This window comes from Melanerpes formicivorus, unplaced genomic scaffold, assembly GCF_026170545.1.
Source record: "Melanerpes formicivorus ecotype bairdi unplaced genomic scaffold, bMelFor1.0.p_v2 SCAF_2781, whole genome shotgun sequence".
NCBI classification, from domain to species: domain Eukaryota; kingdom Metazoa; phylum Chordata; class Aves; order Piciformes; family Picidae; genus Melanerpes; species Melanerpes formicivorus.
The window spans coordinates 1-18815 of NW_027145132.1; the positions used below are offsets into that span (position 1 = coordinate 1).

Genomic DNA, 18815 nt, shown 5'->3' on the forward strand with positions numbered 1-18815 from the left:
ATATATTAGAGGTTCCAGGGTGAGTCCCTTAGGTAGTTGTAGATATATTTTATGCCTTATGCTGTGCTTTTTGCAAGTCTAAACGCTGTATTGCTTGATTTTTGCTGTGTTTTCTTGCACAAGCATCAGAACAGTATTTTCCCTTTGCTTAGATCAATTCTCCATCAACTTCATACTGGCCCCTCCTTGATAGCTTCTGGAAATAAGCAACAGAAATGAATACTAATACCTTATTGATGGCATTCATAAGGCAGGCTTCCATCTGTCTTCATAATGGAATTGCAAACTTGCTTCCAGAACTTCCAGATTTACTCCTTTGGTGTTTCTCTGCCTTTCTGGAGGGATGTAACATTCTATAACTTACTGTAACATTCCCTTACCTTATTTTGTAATCACAGGATGCCAGTGATCTGACAGGGAGTTCTGAGGAACAAAATATTAGTTAAATAGTAATTATGGTGAGGAAAAAATATTTCTCTGTTTGATCCATCTCACTTGTCAGAGACGTAATGAAATGTTTGAACAGCTTTGCAGTGATGTCTCTCAGCAGCTTCATGGTTTTGGCTTTGGTCAGTGTCAGTATCCATAAGCATATTTTTACATAGGCTGTTGCAGGTTGCCCCACAGCAGAGTCTGACTCTGCCTGTTGTTCAAACAAGGAACTGATGAATCAACAGGCCAATGTCCAAAGTAGCTTGCTTTTTCATACCCTGCCTCTGAAGGCTCATGCTCAAACGCTTTGATGTATCTTAATGTTTTCTTACTCTTGTTCTACAAATTAGAAAAGCAGAGCAAAAGGGAAGAAAGCATTGGGGCATGGCTCCTTTGAAGTGCTGAGCTGCCCATATGTGCAGAATTTGGAGTCTTATCATGGAGTTTTCATTCCCATTCAATTTGTTGCTGCCTGACAGATAGGAAGAGAAAATGGTCAACATGTTGCTGTTTAAAGCAGCTAGGCAAAATATTGTCTGGGCTGGCGTGTCTCCAAGATCTTGGGGATTGTGTCCCTGCCTTGTGGTAGATGTCTGAAAGGGAGTGGGACACTTTTAAATGAGCACACTGCAGCTTAGTCTATGGTCTATTTTGTCATGTTTATAATACTCTGTTTCCTAATTGACTATGTATTTTAACTGCCTGGGTTCAAGGAATCAGTGGAACTTTTAGGAGGACCTGTGCCCAGTTGTGGCGTGCAAGAAGAGTTATTGTCCTCAAATCAAAGCTGAAATATTGGAACAGTTCATCCTTTAACAGTGAGTCAAAACCTGAATTACCAGTAGTTTTGATTGCAGTGATACTCTTAAAAGGTGGGGTGCTCTAACTGTGCACTGTACACCCAGGAGGTGATGGCCTTTCATGGAGTGTTTTAAAAGTAAACAGGAGCTGCTTCTGGTTTTGGTGAAGCTGGGAATGGAGGGTGATGAGTTTTTTCAAAAGAGGAAGTAATACTGAAATGTCTGGATTATTTGGGTTAAAGTCTATTTTTGACAAAGAGGTTAATGAAATCATCACTGGCAAAAACTTTAACTTCCTTTTCTTATTACACAGCCTTAAAGTTCTTGTTTAAGTAGTTTAATTTCACTTTAGGTTTGGTCCTGAACATGTTTGAAAACTTAAGCCAGCAGTGTTTTAGGTGAATACAGGCTTTTTAGGTCAGCTGAAAAATACCTGGACCTGAAGGCCTGAGGGGAATTAATCCTGGGATATTTGCTTTGCAGAACAACTGTTTACTGAAATTAGTGTTACATACTGAAGGCTTATTGTACACCTTTGTGTTGGAAGAAAACTCCTCATTGTGCCTTTTCATTTATCCTGGCAATTACCAACATCTTTTGTATATGCCTCTCGCCTGGACCCTACACAGGTGTAGACCCTTTTCTCTCTCACTTCTCTCAGACCTGTTCTGACAGAAGATGTATTCTAGGAACACTGTAACAGCTGTCCCATCAGGCTGCATCAAATCTGTTCCACCCTGAGTTCTGCCTGCATTTGAACTTGAGATCCTTGGTGCAAGGTTCCTGCTTCCCAGAATCAGACATTTATTATGTGGTCTGAGAATGTGACGATAAAGAACTTAGCAAATCAGCTTTGAAGCTGTGTGTGTGCCCTAAAGAATAATTCAAGGCACTAAAATTACTGTGTCATAGAAGTTCCTACTGCAGTTTCTGATCTCTTGTTTAAGCATAGTTCTGATTGCAGACTTGAAATCCATCTAGTAGCAGTGTTCTACGACGGTGCGTCAAGAATGGTGTGGCCAGCAGGAGCAGGGAAGTCATTGTGCCCCTGTACTCAGCACTGGTTAGGCCACACCTTGAGTCCTGTGTCCAGTTCTGGGCTACTCAGTTTAAGAAGGACATTGAGACTCTTGAACGTGTCCAGAGAAGGGCAACGAGGCTGGGGAGAGGTCTGGAGCACAGCCCTACGAGGGGAGGCTGAGGGAGCTGGAATTGTTTAGCCTGGAGAAGATGAGGCTTAGGGGAGACCTTCTTGCTGTCTACAACTACCTGAAGGGAGGTTGTAGCCAGGAGGGGGTTGGTCTCTTCTCCCAGGCAACCAGCACCAGAACAAGAGGACACAGTCTCAAACTGTGCCAAGGGAAGTTTAGGCTTGAGGTGAGGAGAAAGTTCTTCACTGAGAGAGTCGTTCACCATTGGAATGTGCTGCCCAGGGAGGTGGTGGAGTCACCGTCCCTGGAGGTGTTCAAGAGGGGACTGGACGTGGCACTTGCTGCCATGGTCTAGTCATGAGGTCTGTGGTGACAGGTTGGACTTGAGACCTCAAAAATCATCTTCCAACCTTGGTGATTCTGTGTGAGACCTGTTAAAGAGCATCAGTCTTCCAACCTCACCCTTGGAACTACCTTAAATATTAGCCTTGGAGCTTCAAGTGATGTTTTCAGTCCTGTCCCTCATCATAAAATCCTGCATCACCACATCCTCTTCTGCCAATGCCTGAGTCTTTCTGCAGGCGTTGTCCAGAAAGCTGTGCCCAGCAGATCTGGGCAGTCCCAGGTGGTGCGGTGAGCGCGCACTGCCCTTTTTCTGGCTGCAGGGTAACGAAGTATGCGGAAGGCTTAAGGATCACGTTGGTAAATCAGGAGGAGGAACAGTCAGTAATTGAAACAAGGAAGTTTGTTGTTCCCAGCATTGCTAAACTGACATTCTTCACACACAGCATTTACCTTGGGCCCTCTAATTAAGTGCTGAAGCTGCTGCTACTTTGTATGTGTTTGAACTTTTGAGAACGGAAGTGTTTCTTGGACAAATTTGGGAAGGCCAAAGAGGCCATCAGTTGCTGCTTCTGGGCTTTAAGCATTTCAGGCAGCCAGTAGCACATTGCAGTGCTTGCAGCTGTGAAATAATACACTGACATGTCTACCTGCTGTGAGGCGGGCACATGAAGATGCTGGTGGGTCCGTCGGCCAGGGAAGATTAGGACCTTTCCTAGCTTTCATTCCAGGTCAGGAATCAGTTTCAGTCTTAGTATGAAAACTGCCTCTTGTGGTGGAAGTGCACCAGTTTCTCTGAACTTTACTGCTCTGACTCAGCACTTGGCATACTTAATTGTTGCTTCCTTCAACAGTGGAATATGAAGATTAATCTCTCTGACTTCACTTCAATAGATACTTAAAGAAAAGCAAACTTGGACTCCCCCCTCCTTGGTTAAGTGAGAGCAAGCCAGCTGTGTGGGGAAGGAAGGGAAACAAGGGAAATGTCTTATTATGCAAGGAATAACACCTTGCATAATAATTCCTCCTGTCTGCATGAGTTCAGAGAAGATATGATAGAATGAGACAGACTTAGTATCCAGAGTGCCAGAGTAGCCTCACCTGCTGGCAGTAAGATACGTGTCAAAATGAAGAGCTGTGGTTTATAGGAGCAATACTGGACGAGTCTTTCAGGTGGCTTTTTCTGATAGCCATGTTCATCTCTTCATGTGGTGGGAAGAAGCAGTAGAGGCTGAAGGTAGGTGGAAATTTTTTCAAGTTGGCCTCATTTAAAATAAATCAGAGTTAGGAGTTTACCATCTAATGCTCTCAAAGTGCCTATTCAAAAATAGCCCAGAAATGAACAATATTTGATGAAATCTGTGGCAGTTAGTACTCAAAGGTCTCAGCTCCTGCCCTCTCCACTCCAGGGTAAGCTTTAATTTTCTTCCCAACTCAGTTTACTGCTTTTAGTTAATTGTTGTTAATTCATGTGCCCTCAGTGCAGACAAGCAGCGTGGATGGTGATAGTGGAGGTCTGGTGTTTGATGGTGCTACATTTTTATGATGCTTTCCTGTATTTACATTAAGTAAAAAACAATGATTTCTGCAGCAGAGTATTTGCCATTAAATATTGGTGTTACATTAAAAGCCTGGAATATTCTCCCACTTAGTTTGTAGGCGTAAAGATATCTGAGAAGCTTTGAATCTTCAGAGCAAAATGCAATTAGCCTGTTAAAGATCCCCCCCTAACGAGTCCCAAGTTAATATTTGTGGAGCAGTTACCATGATGTGTATTAGTATAATTACCAACACTTTTACCTGCATTTTCTCAGCTGTGACTTGTATTTACAGATCAGAATCCCCCTGCCCTGGACACTGTGCAAGCGCTGTTGCCTTGTAGCTTAGGCAAGCGCCACAGGTAACTAACTGCAGGTGGATGGCTGTGCAGCTTTTGCTCTCAGGAAAAACATCTGGTTTAAAGAGCCCATGATTTTATTTGGTTATTTAATCTTGTGGCAGGAGGGAGCTTCCATCATTCTGCAGGTTCAGCTAATCCATTCTAGGCATAAGCTTGAGGTTTTTGTTTATTGTGAATATTTGCCCACTCTTGAGGCTGACTGGTTTTAGAGGGTGCTATGAAAAGTTAGCCTCCTTCTGCAGTCAGGCTCATTTAACAAATGTGTTCTTTATTACACAGCTTGAAAACAGGAACAGATCCGAAATGCTGTGCAGTGTGGGGTCTGGAACTCCAGGCTCAACCTTCTGTAGGTAATTTGAAGCATTTTAGCCCCATGTTCAGGCTTAATTGGTTTTGTGGTTGGTTGTTTCTCACGTAAGAGCAGTGGCTTGCATTGACCTGTTCTTTTACTCTTTAATTCAGTACAGGCACTCTGCTGGGATTTCTCTTGTGAAAGTCCTGCAGGTATGTTGCTGTCTTCTTGGTTTGCCTGCTTGCCTTTTTTTTTTTTTTTTTTCAATCACCCTTGTAGTAGGAACTACCTGTGAGATTTTGTAGGTAAGAGTAATAGGAGCAGCATCAGTGAAGTGGACTTGACCTGCTGAGTTTCACTCCGAACTGCAGTACGTGGTTTGTAGTACTCTGGGTGGTTTCCTAGAGAACAGGAAGGATGGATTAGTGGCATCAGTTGTTCAACTCAGGTTTCTCTACTACTCAAACTATGTGTGCAGGCAACTTCCTGTGTAGTTCTGTCTGTTTGTAGGAAAGGAGGGTTGTTCAGATTTATTCCAGTTCTGTTCTTGAAGGTGATGTTTTCTGTGTCGGACAAGTGAAAAGAGACACCACAGCTGAGAGGCAGGGAGGAGGTCAGATGCTCATGAACCTGACAGATGGCCAGTGATGGAGTCTTTCAGTGGAAAATCTTGCTTTGAGACACTTGTGTGCCTAAGTGGCATATTCCTGGTCTTTTCACTGAGGAAGATTAAAGATCTTTTCCCTCCAGTGTGAGATGGTTTCTGCTTGGCCGTGGTAATGAACATAGAGTTTGGGCCTCTACATTCAACTAGGTGAAACAGCTTTTCAAGAGAGGATGTAGTTGTGAAGGTCTGTGATCATAGATGTGTTGTATGAAGTCAGCATCTCACTTCTCATTTCAGAATTGTCATGGCTTGGCCGAGCTGCTGACAGCTTTAACTCTGCCTTGGGAGGGTTTGCTGAGATAAGGCACAAACGGGACAGTGAAAGGGCTGCTTGCATGAGCAGTTTGGTACTTTCTGAAATCATCTGATAAAGGAGTACCTGACATAGTTGAATAGAAATGAAACGTGCATCTTCATGGCTGACCTGCAGGGTGTGTGCTGCTAGTCCACTTCCAGTGAGGAAAACAAGCTTGTGGCTTTGTGATGGATGTGCCACATGAAGCAAGCCCTGGTCGTTAATGAGCTGGGTTTCTTAATGGTGTGTTCTCCAGAGCGCTGCTTCAGACCTGAAAACTGCTCACAGCACCATCATACTTGTCTGCAAGGCACATGATGCTCTGCCAGGCACAAAATATTCTTCCTGGTGGATTATTTACTACTGGTATTCTTAAATGGTAAGATTTTTTTTTAGGCTGTATACTATTAAACATCTGATACATTGCATGGCTGAGGAGGAGATGAGCCACAGGCTTATTGGGCTGGTTTTTTGAGTGATGTTTGGAGGCACATCAGATAGTATCTGGTGTAAAATTTGTCTTGGTTTGCAAGAGGACTGCAGAAATTGTGTGAGACCATTCAGTATAGTAAAAAGGTTTGGGTTTTTATTTCAAGTATATATACTTCAAATACAGTGCATCAAAGGCTAGACATAGAAGATAAATCAGGATTATTTATTGGTAGGGGGTCATCCTGTTATCTGCCATGTATTTTTAAGCTGTTTTTTTCCTGCTTGAGACAGGTGAGTAAGGCTGTAACTTCCTCCCCTTCCCATTTTTCTTGCTCTTGACTAGCAGTGTTGTTCATACACCTGCACAGAGTCCTTATCATTTGCCACTCTCGGGCTTCTTTCATGTTCTGTTGCCTTTGCTTAGTAACTTACTGCTTGGTATCTTTTGCCAACTAATTAGCAATCTGAATTTCTAGACTAGCAGAGTGGTCAGTTCTGGTATGCAGATCTGTGAGGAGGCTTTGTGTTTGAGTTAGAAAGCTCAGTAAGTGATGGAGATGCGAACTGCTATTGAAGCCTGGTGCAGAAGGGCTTCATAAATCTTTAAATAAGGAAATGCAGCCTTCCCTTTAAATAGCAAGATTTGCTGCTTCCCTTGAAATCTCAGTCAGTCTTACAGGAGAGACTACCTTTGAAGAGATAAAAAATAGAGTTGCAGGACAGTTTTGGAGGCTATCAACCTTGTGAGGAACAGTTTGTTTTAAAGAGCTCTTGAAGCAGATGCTCTAAAGCACTCGCACTGGTGTTTGCTCTTGAGGGTTCAGAACATACAGGCTTCAGGTTTAGGAGGGTTTCTTGTTCACACCTGATTGCCTTGTGGCTTTTAAAATCACAGCATGCCGGGGCTGGAAGGGACCTCAGAAGCTCATCCTGTCCAACCCCCCTGCCAGAGCAGGATCACTTAGAGCAGATCACACTGGAACGCACCCAGGCAGGTCTTGAATATCTCCAGAGAAGGAGACTCTGCACTCTCCCTGGGCAGCCTGTTCCAGGGTTCTGTCACCCTCACAGGGAAAACTTTTTTCCTCATCTTTCCATGAAACTTCATATATCTCAACTTCCACCATTGCCCCTTGTGCTGCCATTGGGCATCACCAAGCAGAGCCTGACTCCATCCTCTTGACACTCACTCTTTATAAACATGAATGAGGTCATCTCTCAGACTTCTTCAAGCTAAAGAGCCCCAGCTCCCTCAGGCTTTCCTCATAAGGGAGATGTTCCACTCCCCTAATCTTCTTTGTGGCTCTGTGCTGAACTCTTTCAAGCAGTTCCCTGCCCTCCTTGAATAAAATACCTTGTACCTGCCAAGTGTCCTGCTGCTTGTCCTGCTCTGGGGGTTGCCTGGGCATAAGCAGCTTTTCTTGGCAGGAAGGAAAACCAAATCAGATCAGACAGGACTGCTCTTGGGCATTCTGAAACAGGACGCTTCAGCCACCATGGCAAGCACTCTGGGTGCATGCACCTTTTGAATCCTCCACCTGACAGACTGGCAGCAATGTTGGGGTCACACTAAGCTGCAGAGGTGCCATTTTCAACTTTTGCTTCCACTGCTTAGCTAATTAGCAGTTAAAAAACTCTGAGCCTTGTGATGACTTTTGAAGTAGCAGCGTGTTCAGTCCCTCTGTAGACACAGACTGTCACTAAACATTTATGCCCTGTCAGCTTAATTGCTGTTGTGTAATCCTGAGTTTACAACTGACGTGGGCACAATGATGTTGCAGAGATCACCACCAGCAGATGGGATTTTGGGGATTGTTCAATTTCTCATTCACAGCTGTTTTGTCCACTGCAGCAATGTAACTGCTTCACAGTATATTTTCTGTGAAATAATGCCATCCTTTTAAAGATGGATTGCTTGTCATACTATCATAGTATCAGTCAGGGTTGGAAGGGACCACAAGGATCATCTAGTTCCAACCCCCCTGCCATGGGCAGGGACACCCCACACTAGATCAGGCTGCCCAGAGCCTCATCCAGCCTGGGCTTAAACACCTCCAGGGACAGGACCTCAGCCACCTCCCTGGACAACCCATTCCAGGGCTTCACCACTCTCATGGTGAAGAACCTCCTCCTCACCTCCAGCCTGAATCTCCCCACCTCCAGCTTCATTCCATTCCCCCTAGTCCTATCACTACCTGAGATCCTGAGAAGTCCTTCCCCAGCCTTCCTGTAGGCCCCCTTCAGATCCTGGAAGGCCACAATTAGGTCACCTGGGAGCCTTCTCTTCTGCAGACTGTACAGCCCCAACTCCTTCAGTCTGTCCTCACAGGAGAGGTGCTCCAGCCCTCTGATCATCCTTGTGGCCCTTCTCTGGACACGTTCCAGCACCTCCACATCCCTCTTGTAATAGGGGCTCCAGAACTGGACACAGTACTCCAGGTGGGGTCTCACCAGGGCTGAGTAGAGGGGGAGGATCACCTCCCTTGACCTGCTGGCCATACTTCTCTTGATGCAGCCCAGGATCTGATTGGCTTTGCGGGCTGCAAGTGCACATTGAGAGCTCATGTTGAGCTTCTTGTCCCCCAGCACCCCCAAGTCTCTCTCCTCAGGGATGCTTTCCAGCCAGTCACTGCCCAGCCTGGATTTGTGCCTGGGATTGCCTTGACCCAGATGCAGGACCCTGCACTTGGTCTTGTTGAACCTCCTGAGGTTGGCTTGTGCCCACCTCTCCAGCCTGTCCAGGTCCCTCTGGATGGCCTCCCTTCCCTCCAGCCTGTCTGCTGCACCACACAGCTTGGTGTCATCAGCAAACTTGCTGAGGGTGCACTCAATCTGCTCTGTAAAGAAACTGGTCTCCTGCTGTGAGTTCTGTCCTGGGCTTTCTGTATTGGAAGGATACAGCTTTGTAGGGCTGTTCACCTGCAGAAGGGTAACATGTGCCCCATGCAGCAGGACTGTTGTTCAAGGCTTACATTAACAGCTGAGATCTTTTTGAAAGCCTTCTAAAACAGCCATCTGAGTAAAATTACGAGGTGTAGTTCCCCTATCACTGCTCATAAGACTTAAGATGAAGGGCAACTTGCAGCCTTTTAGAATTTGTCAGGTTTTCTTGATGGTGGGCTGTAAGCTTAGCCTTTATCTGACTTAGCAGCTCTACCTGGGCTGAGGGCATTATTAACTCTTGAAGTGTGCCTTGGGAATTGAAAACAATTGTGCAAGTATTAAAGAAAAGTAAACTGTGTTTAAACTGGAGTTAATGTGTTACACGAACAGCATTCATTTGGAAGCAGCACCTGTTATTTCTCGTATCAACTCTGATGTATTCAGCAGGTGCTAAAACTTCAAAGCTGAGGTCAGTGGTAGCTCTGATTGCATTTGCTGGGTGTTGTGATCCTTGTGGATGCATAGGGGGGTGAATGATGGTGAGAAAGCCTGTTATCTCTGACGGGGGAAGGATTGCTGGCCTGCAACTGGAACCTTGTTAGGAGGCTTAAGCTGAGCAGTGCCCCTCTGTTTTGAAAACATTTGAGTCTTTCTGATGTTACTGGAAGCGTGTTTCTGTATTAGCCTTGTGAAAAGTTTATCTTGATCTGTGTTTAAAGTTTCTAAAATGTTTGCTAGGAAAGCCAAACTCACATCTGTTTTTGTTTGTGCTTGCTGGAAGAGCAATGAAAAGACCTTTTATTCCAGCGAGCTTTTTTTGTGTTGCGTGTTGCTGTTTGCAGGGTGAAAGTTAGCTGTCAGCACTTGCATTTGTAAATCTCTTTTTAAGGGCTGATTACTCTGGGCTGAAAGTTGGCAGGCAAGATCTCAGCCCTAGAGCATTGTTTGGGGTTTTGCATGTTTTTAAATAACAGATCTATCTGACTGGTGTGACAGAGACTGCTCAGTGCTGCTCATGCTCCTGTAACTCTAAACAGCAGAAAAGCGCTGGTCAGGAATGAGAAAAACGACAGAGGGGTGCTGATGGAAGCAGGGGAGTGGGGGATACACTCCTGGCAGGCTTGTGGGGCTTGCCTGGGGCAATTAGGATGTTGTTGGCTGTGTAACAATCAGGTAGATGTCTGTGAGCTGTTTGCAAGGTTGTGGTGTCTGTGGATGCGGGGTGTGTGTAAATACCTACAGGTGGTTGAACATTAACTCTGCCGGTGCTGTGATGCACTGCATTTTAGGTCAGGCTTAGGTAAAGGGTAGCCTGATGTTGACACCACAGTAGCACACCCACGTGGCTTTTGGATGAGAGCAGTCTCAGCTCTGCTTGCCCTGGCACCCAGACAAACGTGATCATGTGGTTGTGTGCACTTACCTGTGGAGTCACCCTGTGGACCATCGCTGGTTTGTGTCTGCTGTCTTCTGAAGTGATGGAATTTCTTATAACAAGCTTCATTTGAAAATACCTGACAGTGAAGAGCCACACTGTCTACGTCAAAGAAGGAAAAACCCCTACACACCAGCATTCTCCCCCCATCAGAACAACCCAAACCAATCCAACATCAACCACCAACAAAACAACCCAGAAAGCCTCCACAACTTGCTTGTGGATGTTGTAGAGGGAAAAGAGTGGTCTGTTACCCATGCCAGGGTGGTCTCAGTCCCTCCTGAGGGTGTTCTTATGTAGCTCCTCAGATTGGCCACTGCTGGCCAGGTGCCCCCAGGGGCAGATCTGTACAGATGAGTAAGGAGTTCCTGCCCAAGTCCTCCTTGTTGTGAAGAGAACAACTGTGTTAAGATTCCTGTTGGCAGCTTCTAACAGCAGGCTGAGCAGTGTGTTAGCATTTGGGGGCCATGGTGGAATGTGTGATTTTTACCTGTGTTTTAACCTTGTGGGGCATAAAGCTCTTACCTGATTACAAACCAAATTCAAACTGCTTCTGATAAGCTTCAGTGAAATTCAGGCAGCTTCTCTTGGGTTAGGTAGGCTGGAAGTAAATCTTTGCATGTCTTGGGAGCAACTTTGCACTTGACACAATATATTTGCAATTGTTGAACTTGGCTAATTACCAAGTAGCAAGCCAGAAAGGAAAATAAAGATGTTCTGGATGCATTTGCAGGATTGAAATGGTGCATAACATTACAAAACTCTTAACTGCCTACTTCTGAATCAATTCATAAATTGCAGTTGACTGTGACCAGCCATAAATCCTGTCTCTGCCACAAATTAAGTACTTAAAAGCTTCTTTAAGAGGCTGTGGGCTTCTGAAGGTTTTTCTTGTGGGTTTAGGTTTTGTAGTAACTTGAATGATGAAGAACTTCAGCCTGCTGCTGTAGCTCAGTGTTCTGCCATAGGTTTTTGTTATCTCCAGTCCAAATGGGTCTTCTGGCTTGCATTATTTTCTTAGTGTTTCCTTACTGCAGCAGCTGTTTTGGAGCAAAAGTGAGGTTTACCAATCAGCAGTTCAGTGTAACCTTTTAAGTGGTGGCCAGGTTAACTCATCAGTGGAGTGATATTTTAATGCAGCAATAAAATTTGCCACATTTCACTTGTTCACTAATTTGCCTATTAAACTAGAATCAAAAGAGGATGAACTCCCAAACTGTCAGTCCTGGCTGTAGTTGCTAGTGTAGTTGTAGTTCCAGTTGTAGTTCCTAGCCACCACATGCTGATTTTGGTTCCAGTAGATAAACTTCTGTATGAAAGTGCCTGTCAATACTAATGAAAGACATGCTACAACATATGCTGGGGAGAGCCTTTAACATTTTGTGAGGATGGGTTTTTTTACTGTTTCTCACTGCCTTTTCCACAAACATTCTCCTCTGACCTGATAGGCATGGAAGTATGCATGGAAGCTTTCTGTTCTAACATGCTGGTGAGTGGCACCTCTGCAGTGGAAGAGGTGATGATCCTAACATGCCAGTGCAACCCTGCCCACTTGATGTGCTGGGGCCATAGAGCTGTGTGACAGTACTAACTGAAGAAAATGGTAAGATTGCAAAGGAAATTCCTCTGCATTTGAGGTCTTTCCCTGTGACTTACCCATTTTCAGAGAGACAGTAGCTGCTCATTCCCAAAACCTTGGGACTCAGAAGGCAGGAACACAAGCCCTATGAGGAGAGACTGAGGGAGCTGGGGCTGCTTAGCCTGGAGAGGAGGAGACTCAGGGGTGACCTTATTGCTCTCCACAACTACCTGAAGGGGGGTTGTAAATAGGCAGAGGTTGGTCTCTTCTCCCAGGCAACCAGCACCAGAACAAGAGGACACAGTCTCAGGCTGCGCCAGGGGAAGTTCAGGCTGCAGGTCAGGAGGAAGTTTTACACGGAGAGAGTGATTGCCCATTGGAATGGGCTGCCTGGGGAGGTGGTGGAGTCGCCATCACTGGAGGTGTTCAGGAGGAGACTTGACAGGGTGGTTGGTTACATGGGTTAGTTGATTAGGTGGTGTTGGATGATAGGTTGGACACGATGATCTTGAAGGTCTCTTCCAACCTGGTTTATTCTATTCTAATATCCCCTTTCAGCAGATTCTAATCGCCTCTCACTTGTTTCGAGAGCTGGTTTGATCCTTAATGATCAAAAGACAACTTAAATGTTTGGGTTTGGCATTGTAGTTATTAAAAATAATGTGTTCCCAAGGTTGAGTGGATTTAGTGTGGTGCCTATCACAGCAAATCTGTGTAACTGAGAGCGTGGCTCTTAGTCTGAGTAATCCAAACAGAGTTACCTCGAGCTTCAATCTAGACCTGGGCGTCTTGCATAATCTCATCTAAAGGACTTCTGATAAGAGTCTTGTGTAATCTCATCTGAAGGGCTTCTGAAAAGCAGCAGGAGGCTGTGCTGCTGCTCTGATTGCCCCTGGCTTGCCCAAGAAATCTGAAGTTGCAACGTGTACATTGCAGTCATGTGTTATCTATCAAGTTGGTTAACAACTTGTCTACCCTGGACTAAAATTAATGATTGAGCTGAATACTTTGTGCTTTGTGGCCAGTCAGCAAATGCTCTGAAGGATGTATGTAGTGGAACTTTACTCTTGTTTGCTGGACTCACATGATTTGAGCTGGTTTCCTTCCACAGTCTGTTGATGTATGAAGTATTGCTGCTAACAGTGTGTACCAGAGGACTGAGGAGATTGCAGCATGGCTGGGGGCAGTCTGATCTGAGAAGGGGAGGGAAATGTGAGAGAGAAGCAGGTGACACAAAGGGATGCAAGGAAGTACCTTGACCCTGGTTTGGGGATCAAAATGCTGAGCAGATAATGTCATTGCAGACCAATACACCTATCTTACTGTGAAGTAGACTTCACCTTGTGAATCTGAACTTATAATGTGCATGCTGAAGGTTCCTCTGAGCAGTGGTGGGGATTATATAGAGTGAACACAATGTGCAAGAAGTCTAGAACAAAATATTTAGAGGCTAAACTAAACTTCTTTAAAGAATACAAACAGAAGCATTCTCCAAGAAGCTTAGACACCTTCCACATTGATACTGGGCATGCAACTTCCCATGCCTGGCTTTGAGGCAGCACAGAGGCTAGCTGTTTAATACTCACTTTGGAAGAATTGCCTTCACCTTGAGGATGATTTTTTTTGCTTTGTGAAACAGAAACATCCTGAGTGAATTCCAGACTTGCTGCCATGTAGGTTCTGTGTGTGCTCCACCATATGTCAGGGCAGAACTGTTTCTGTGACTTTGTCTTTTATTTGTTTGGGATTGTGGTGTTGAGGTTTTTTGTTTGTGTGGGGGTTTGTCATTGTTGTTTCTTTGGGTGTTTTGTGTAATTTCTGCCTTACTTCAGTAGTTCCTATTCCAAGATGACAGGCAGGGTGTTGGGGGGGAAAAAAAGAATCTTCCAGGAACACACCAGTGACACAGTGAATGTATTTGTTTCAAACCCATGTTTTTCAGCTGCCTTTACATCCATAGCTTAAGTAATAAGCAGCTACTTCCCCCTGTGGGGGCATGTCAGTGTGGTTTTTTTTCAACTGTATGTGCAAAATATCTGCTGCATAACCTCCCAGTGCAGACACTTGGCTCGGTTCGTAGGTGAGGGTCACAGTTTACCTTGGTGGTTTTTGAATCAGGTGTTCAACCATGTGTAGGGAAGACTTGCCCATTTGCAAATGCAGCTTAGAGGAGTTCCCTGGAGGGAAAGAAGTACTTTTTATTTCCAGTCTCTTTGGGCTTATGATACCCCGAAGGGAGCTTACGCTGCTGAAGGAAGGACTCATGCTGTTAACCTTCCCTGTGCTTCAGATCTTCTGTTTTCAAGGAGGCTGTAGGTGTGTCACCAGTCTGAAGGCAGTAACTGTCTCTCCTGTTACAGATGCAGTACTGCAATTTCCATGTGAATAAGTAACTGAAAAAGCAGATTACACCTTGTTCAGGGTCCTTTAAGGGGGGGACAAAAGCCTCACCCTGATTTTACACCCCAATATTTCCTTCTGAGATTTCAGGCTTTAAAAGAGCTTTCCTTGCTTTCTGAAGCCCAGGGTTTGGTTTTTTTTTTGAAATAACAGTATTAAATAATAGCATCAAATTTCAAAGCAAAGTTGCTGTCAGATGTTAAACTCTGCTCAGTTTTCTACTTGTCTAATCAAATAACATTTTAGGATGATGGAGCAGAACAACCTGCTGAGCATTACTAATACAGCAGAGCTGTTGTAACTTGTTTCTTAAAATTCACAATGGGCAAGTGACTGTCAGAGTAGTTGTAGAAGACAAAGTTTGGTCTGTGACTAAATGCTGCTAAGTAAGTTAAGTCTCCCAGGTGGGATGAAGTCAGGATTTGAAAAACAATCCAAATAATTAAGGTGAGAATCAAGGGAAACTTTCCCAGTGGAATTCCCCTGCCCTGTGCTGTGGTAAGTGTCCATCTGCTCTCCTGGAGCAGGCAGCAGCTGGCAGCTGAGTGTGTCTACAGGCCTGCTTTATCCTTGCCTCTGCCTTAAGGTTTTCTCTGAGCTATAATCCTGACCTTGTTGTGTGGAAGCTCTTTGGACCTTTGGTCTAAACCGGCATGGCATGACTGGAATGGCTGTGAGTTCTCAGGAATTTCAGCTACCGCTTACAGAATCTTTTGTCTCCTGTTTCCACAGCTTACAAAGGTGACCAGTGAAGTTCTCTCTGAGCAGTCAAAAAGCAGACAGCTCATGACTTCTGATCAGGACACTAAAGTTGTGGCTGAACCGCAGGTGCAGCAAGTACAAGAAGTTAAAGACGGTTCTCATCTCGTAAGTATTACAACTGCAGAGTACCCTGGTCCAAGGGGTGCACAAATCAGTTTGTCAGCTGTCTTCATCGAGTTGGATCTCAGAACACTTTAGAAGGCAGTTGGCTGATAGCACTGCAGCATAAAATGCTAGAACAGAGCTGTTAAAGGTAGCCAGTGGGAACATCAGGGGGTCTAAATAAACTGCGAGTTACAACAGGTTGCACACGTTTTCAAAGCTCAGGGCTTTTCAGCCCGGGCAGGAATTGCTACCAAGCTTGAGCTAGCTTTTAGCTCGCACATGAACGTGTGAGGGAAATGCGCTTGGCACGTGTCTGTAATTGAAAAGTCCAAAGACACACAAATAGGAAATTGCATTCTGTAACAGGAATTTTGCTGTCAGTTCTGCCAAGTGGCACTGTGCTGCTGTGCTCCCGTGCAGGATCCAGGAAGTCGCTTTATGGGATGCTTTTGGCAGCTCCTACAGCAGCTCAGGCTGTGTACACACATAGCAGTAAATGCTACTTCTCTCTTCAAGACTGAATGCTTGATTTGGATATAAGCTCTACTCATTTTCATTGTTGATCATCAACTGTATGTTGGAGGGTTTGTTTCCTCTTGAGGCATCTTGAAGTGTTTGGTTTCTGTGTGTGTTCTGCTGGGCACTTAGCCTGTGTTGTGCTAAGCAGCACATGCCTGCTGCTTCAACTTCCCATGTAGCAAGCAATGTTGTGCAAAACACTAAACTCCTGCTTTTTCTTTGCTAAGCAAGCTTGTGAGGTTTTCCTTTGTTCCCACTTCCTGCTCTTTTTTTCTTTGTCCTGGGTTCTCTTCACTGTTTTGCATTTCTCAGATGTGAGTTTTGTTTATTTGACAGTAGGGGAAAACGGTGGATCCACTTTTGTGCCATACTTTTGAAAGTTGAGCATTTCTGACTTCCCCCCTGTACTCAACTCATTAATTCCAAGAGACCAGTGTGTAAGCTTGAGTAAGACTCCTGCAGATTTGCTTCAAAAGCTTGCAGCTGTCGGTGTACTTGCAACAGGTGCATTAGTATTAAAAGTGCTGTGATAAGTCTTTAGATTGATGCTAGTTTTTAACTTGGCACACTACAGTGTTTTATAAAGCTACATGCAAAGCTGGATCAGAGTCTTAATTTCTGTACTTTCATGCTTACTTGGAGAGACTAAGGATTTCTTTCAGTTTCAGAAAGTGTCTGCTTTTTTCCTTAATAGAGGACAATGATGTCAACTTGGAGATCCTGGAATGCATCAATAGTGCTGTAATGCTGCATTTCAAGTAACTAATTCTTTTGAGGTGAAAGCTTTTCCTTTGAATATTTTATTCCTTTAAGACTGTAGCTTTATTAAGCTTTTAAAAGTTGTATCAGTGTGATACTTGTATGCAGTTTCCAAAGGTCATTTTGTTGTATAAGAATCATTGGTAATACAAGCTTGTTCGAAAGCAGTGTTCCTAGGCGGGTCCCTTCCACGATGGCAGGCTTGCTTGAGTGTGTTGTGCCAGTGCTTCAGCACTTCACTTGCAGGTTTTGGGAACAGGTAAAGCTTCATGGGGTACAGGAAGAAGTTAGCAAACTGAAACCATCAAGACAATTCCAAAAATATGATAGCAAGGAGAGACATTTCTGACGGCCATCTCCTCTCATCCTATCACCTGATACTAGAGAGAACAGGCTCACCTCCACCTCACTACAACCTCCTCAGACCTGTCATTGGATTTGATTTTATTTTATTTATCCTGATTGGCAATTTCTTTCCAAGTTCAATCATGAGTTCTAAGCACAGGAAAAACAGCTAGCAAGTCAAGAAACTTGAGATGGGACTTGGTGGTAGAGTAGAATAGAATTAACCAGGTTGGAAAAGACCTTCAAGATCATCAAGTCCAACCTATCACCCAACACCACCTAATCAACTAAATCATGGCACCAAGTACTTCATCCAGTCTCTTTTTAAACACTTCCAGTGATGGTGCCTCCACCACCTCTCTGGGCAGCACATTCAGGAGGAGACTTGATGGGGTGCTTGGTTGCATGGTTTAGTTGATTAGGTGAGTTGCATTAGTTGATGGATTGGACGCAATGATCTTGAAGGTCTCTTCCAACCTGGTCTATTCTATTCCAATGGCCAATCACTCTTTCTGTGAAGATGTGCTTCTGGTACTTCCTAAAATTTTTCACAGGAGGTAATTCAGAAGCATGCCTTGGGCTTGGAGCTGCTGGGTTATGTTCTTCAAAAATCCTTTTGCAACCGTTGTAGAATAAACCTCATGGAATCAAGAGAGTCAGTCTGAAGAAATGAGATTTGCTAGTTTAGGACAGGAAGCTGTGTAACAGTTCAGGGAAACTTTGCTGTAGCATGTAATGCTTGGAGCACTGGCCAGTACACAGATTGCATACGCTCTATGCCAAACAGAAAGGGACCTGGAGGTACTGATTGACAGCTGGCTGACCATGAGCCAGCAGTGTGCCCAGATGGACAAGAAGGCCAATGGCATCCTGGCCTGCATCAAGAATAGTGTGGCCAGCAGGAGCAGGGAAGTCATTGTGCCCTTGTACTCAGCACTGGTTAGTCCACACCTTGAGTCCTGTGTCCAGTTCTGGGCTCCTCAGTTTAAGAAGGACATTGAGACTCTTGAATGTGTCCAGAGAATGGCAACGAGGCTGGGGAGAGGCCTTGAGCACAGCCCTGTGAGGAGAGGCTGAGGGAGCTGGGGTTGCTTAGCCTGGAGAAGAGGAGGCTCAGGGGAGACCTCATTGCTCTCTACAACTACCTGAAGGGAGGTTGTAGACAGGCAGAGGTTGGTCTCTTCTCCCAGGCAACCAGCACCAGAACAAGAGGACACAGTCTCAAGCTGTGCCAGGGGAAGTTTAGGCTTGAGGTGAGGAGAGAGTTTTTCTCAGAGTTAGCTGTTGGAATGTGCTGCCCAGGGAGGTGGTGGAGTCCCCATCCCTGGAGGTGTTCAAGAGAGGATTGGATGTGGCACTTGGTGCCATGGTCTAGTAGTTGTGTGATCTGTGGTGACAGGTTGGACTTGATCTTTGAGGTCTTTTCCAACCTTGTTCGTTCTGTGAATAGCTTTAAAAGGGGAATGGAGGAGTAGACCTTAAACCGAAGATGCAGGATATCAACATCATGAAGGATCAAAACTGCTCAATGTTCACATTCTGTCACATAAGACCATAAAAAAATTGCTGAACACTTACACACCTGTGGATGACTTCTCATGCTAGTGTTTAATTGCTTTGGTGTGTAAAAGGGGTATTTAAACTCTTGGCAGTCCATTTAACCTTGATATATTGGAGGGGAAGTTGAGCAATCGTTGTGCTGTCTGTTGTGATGTTG

At 44.7% G+C, this 18815-nt stretch overlaps 1 long non-coding RNA gene across 1 annotated transcript; it reads left to right on the plus strand.

Moving 5' to 3' along the window:
* Positions 1-4901: 4901 nt before the first annotated feature.
* LOC137461648 (uncharacterized) lies at positions 4902-15470 on the plus strand. Its single transcript, XR_010993445.1, has 3 exons — positions 4902-4971; positions 5088-5129; positions 15341-15470. It is a non-coding gene; the product is annotated as an uncharacterized lncRNA (long non-coding RNA).
* The last annotated feature ends 3345 nt before the right edge of the window (positions 15471-18815 follow it).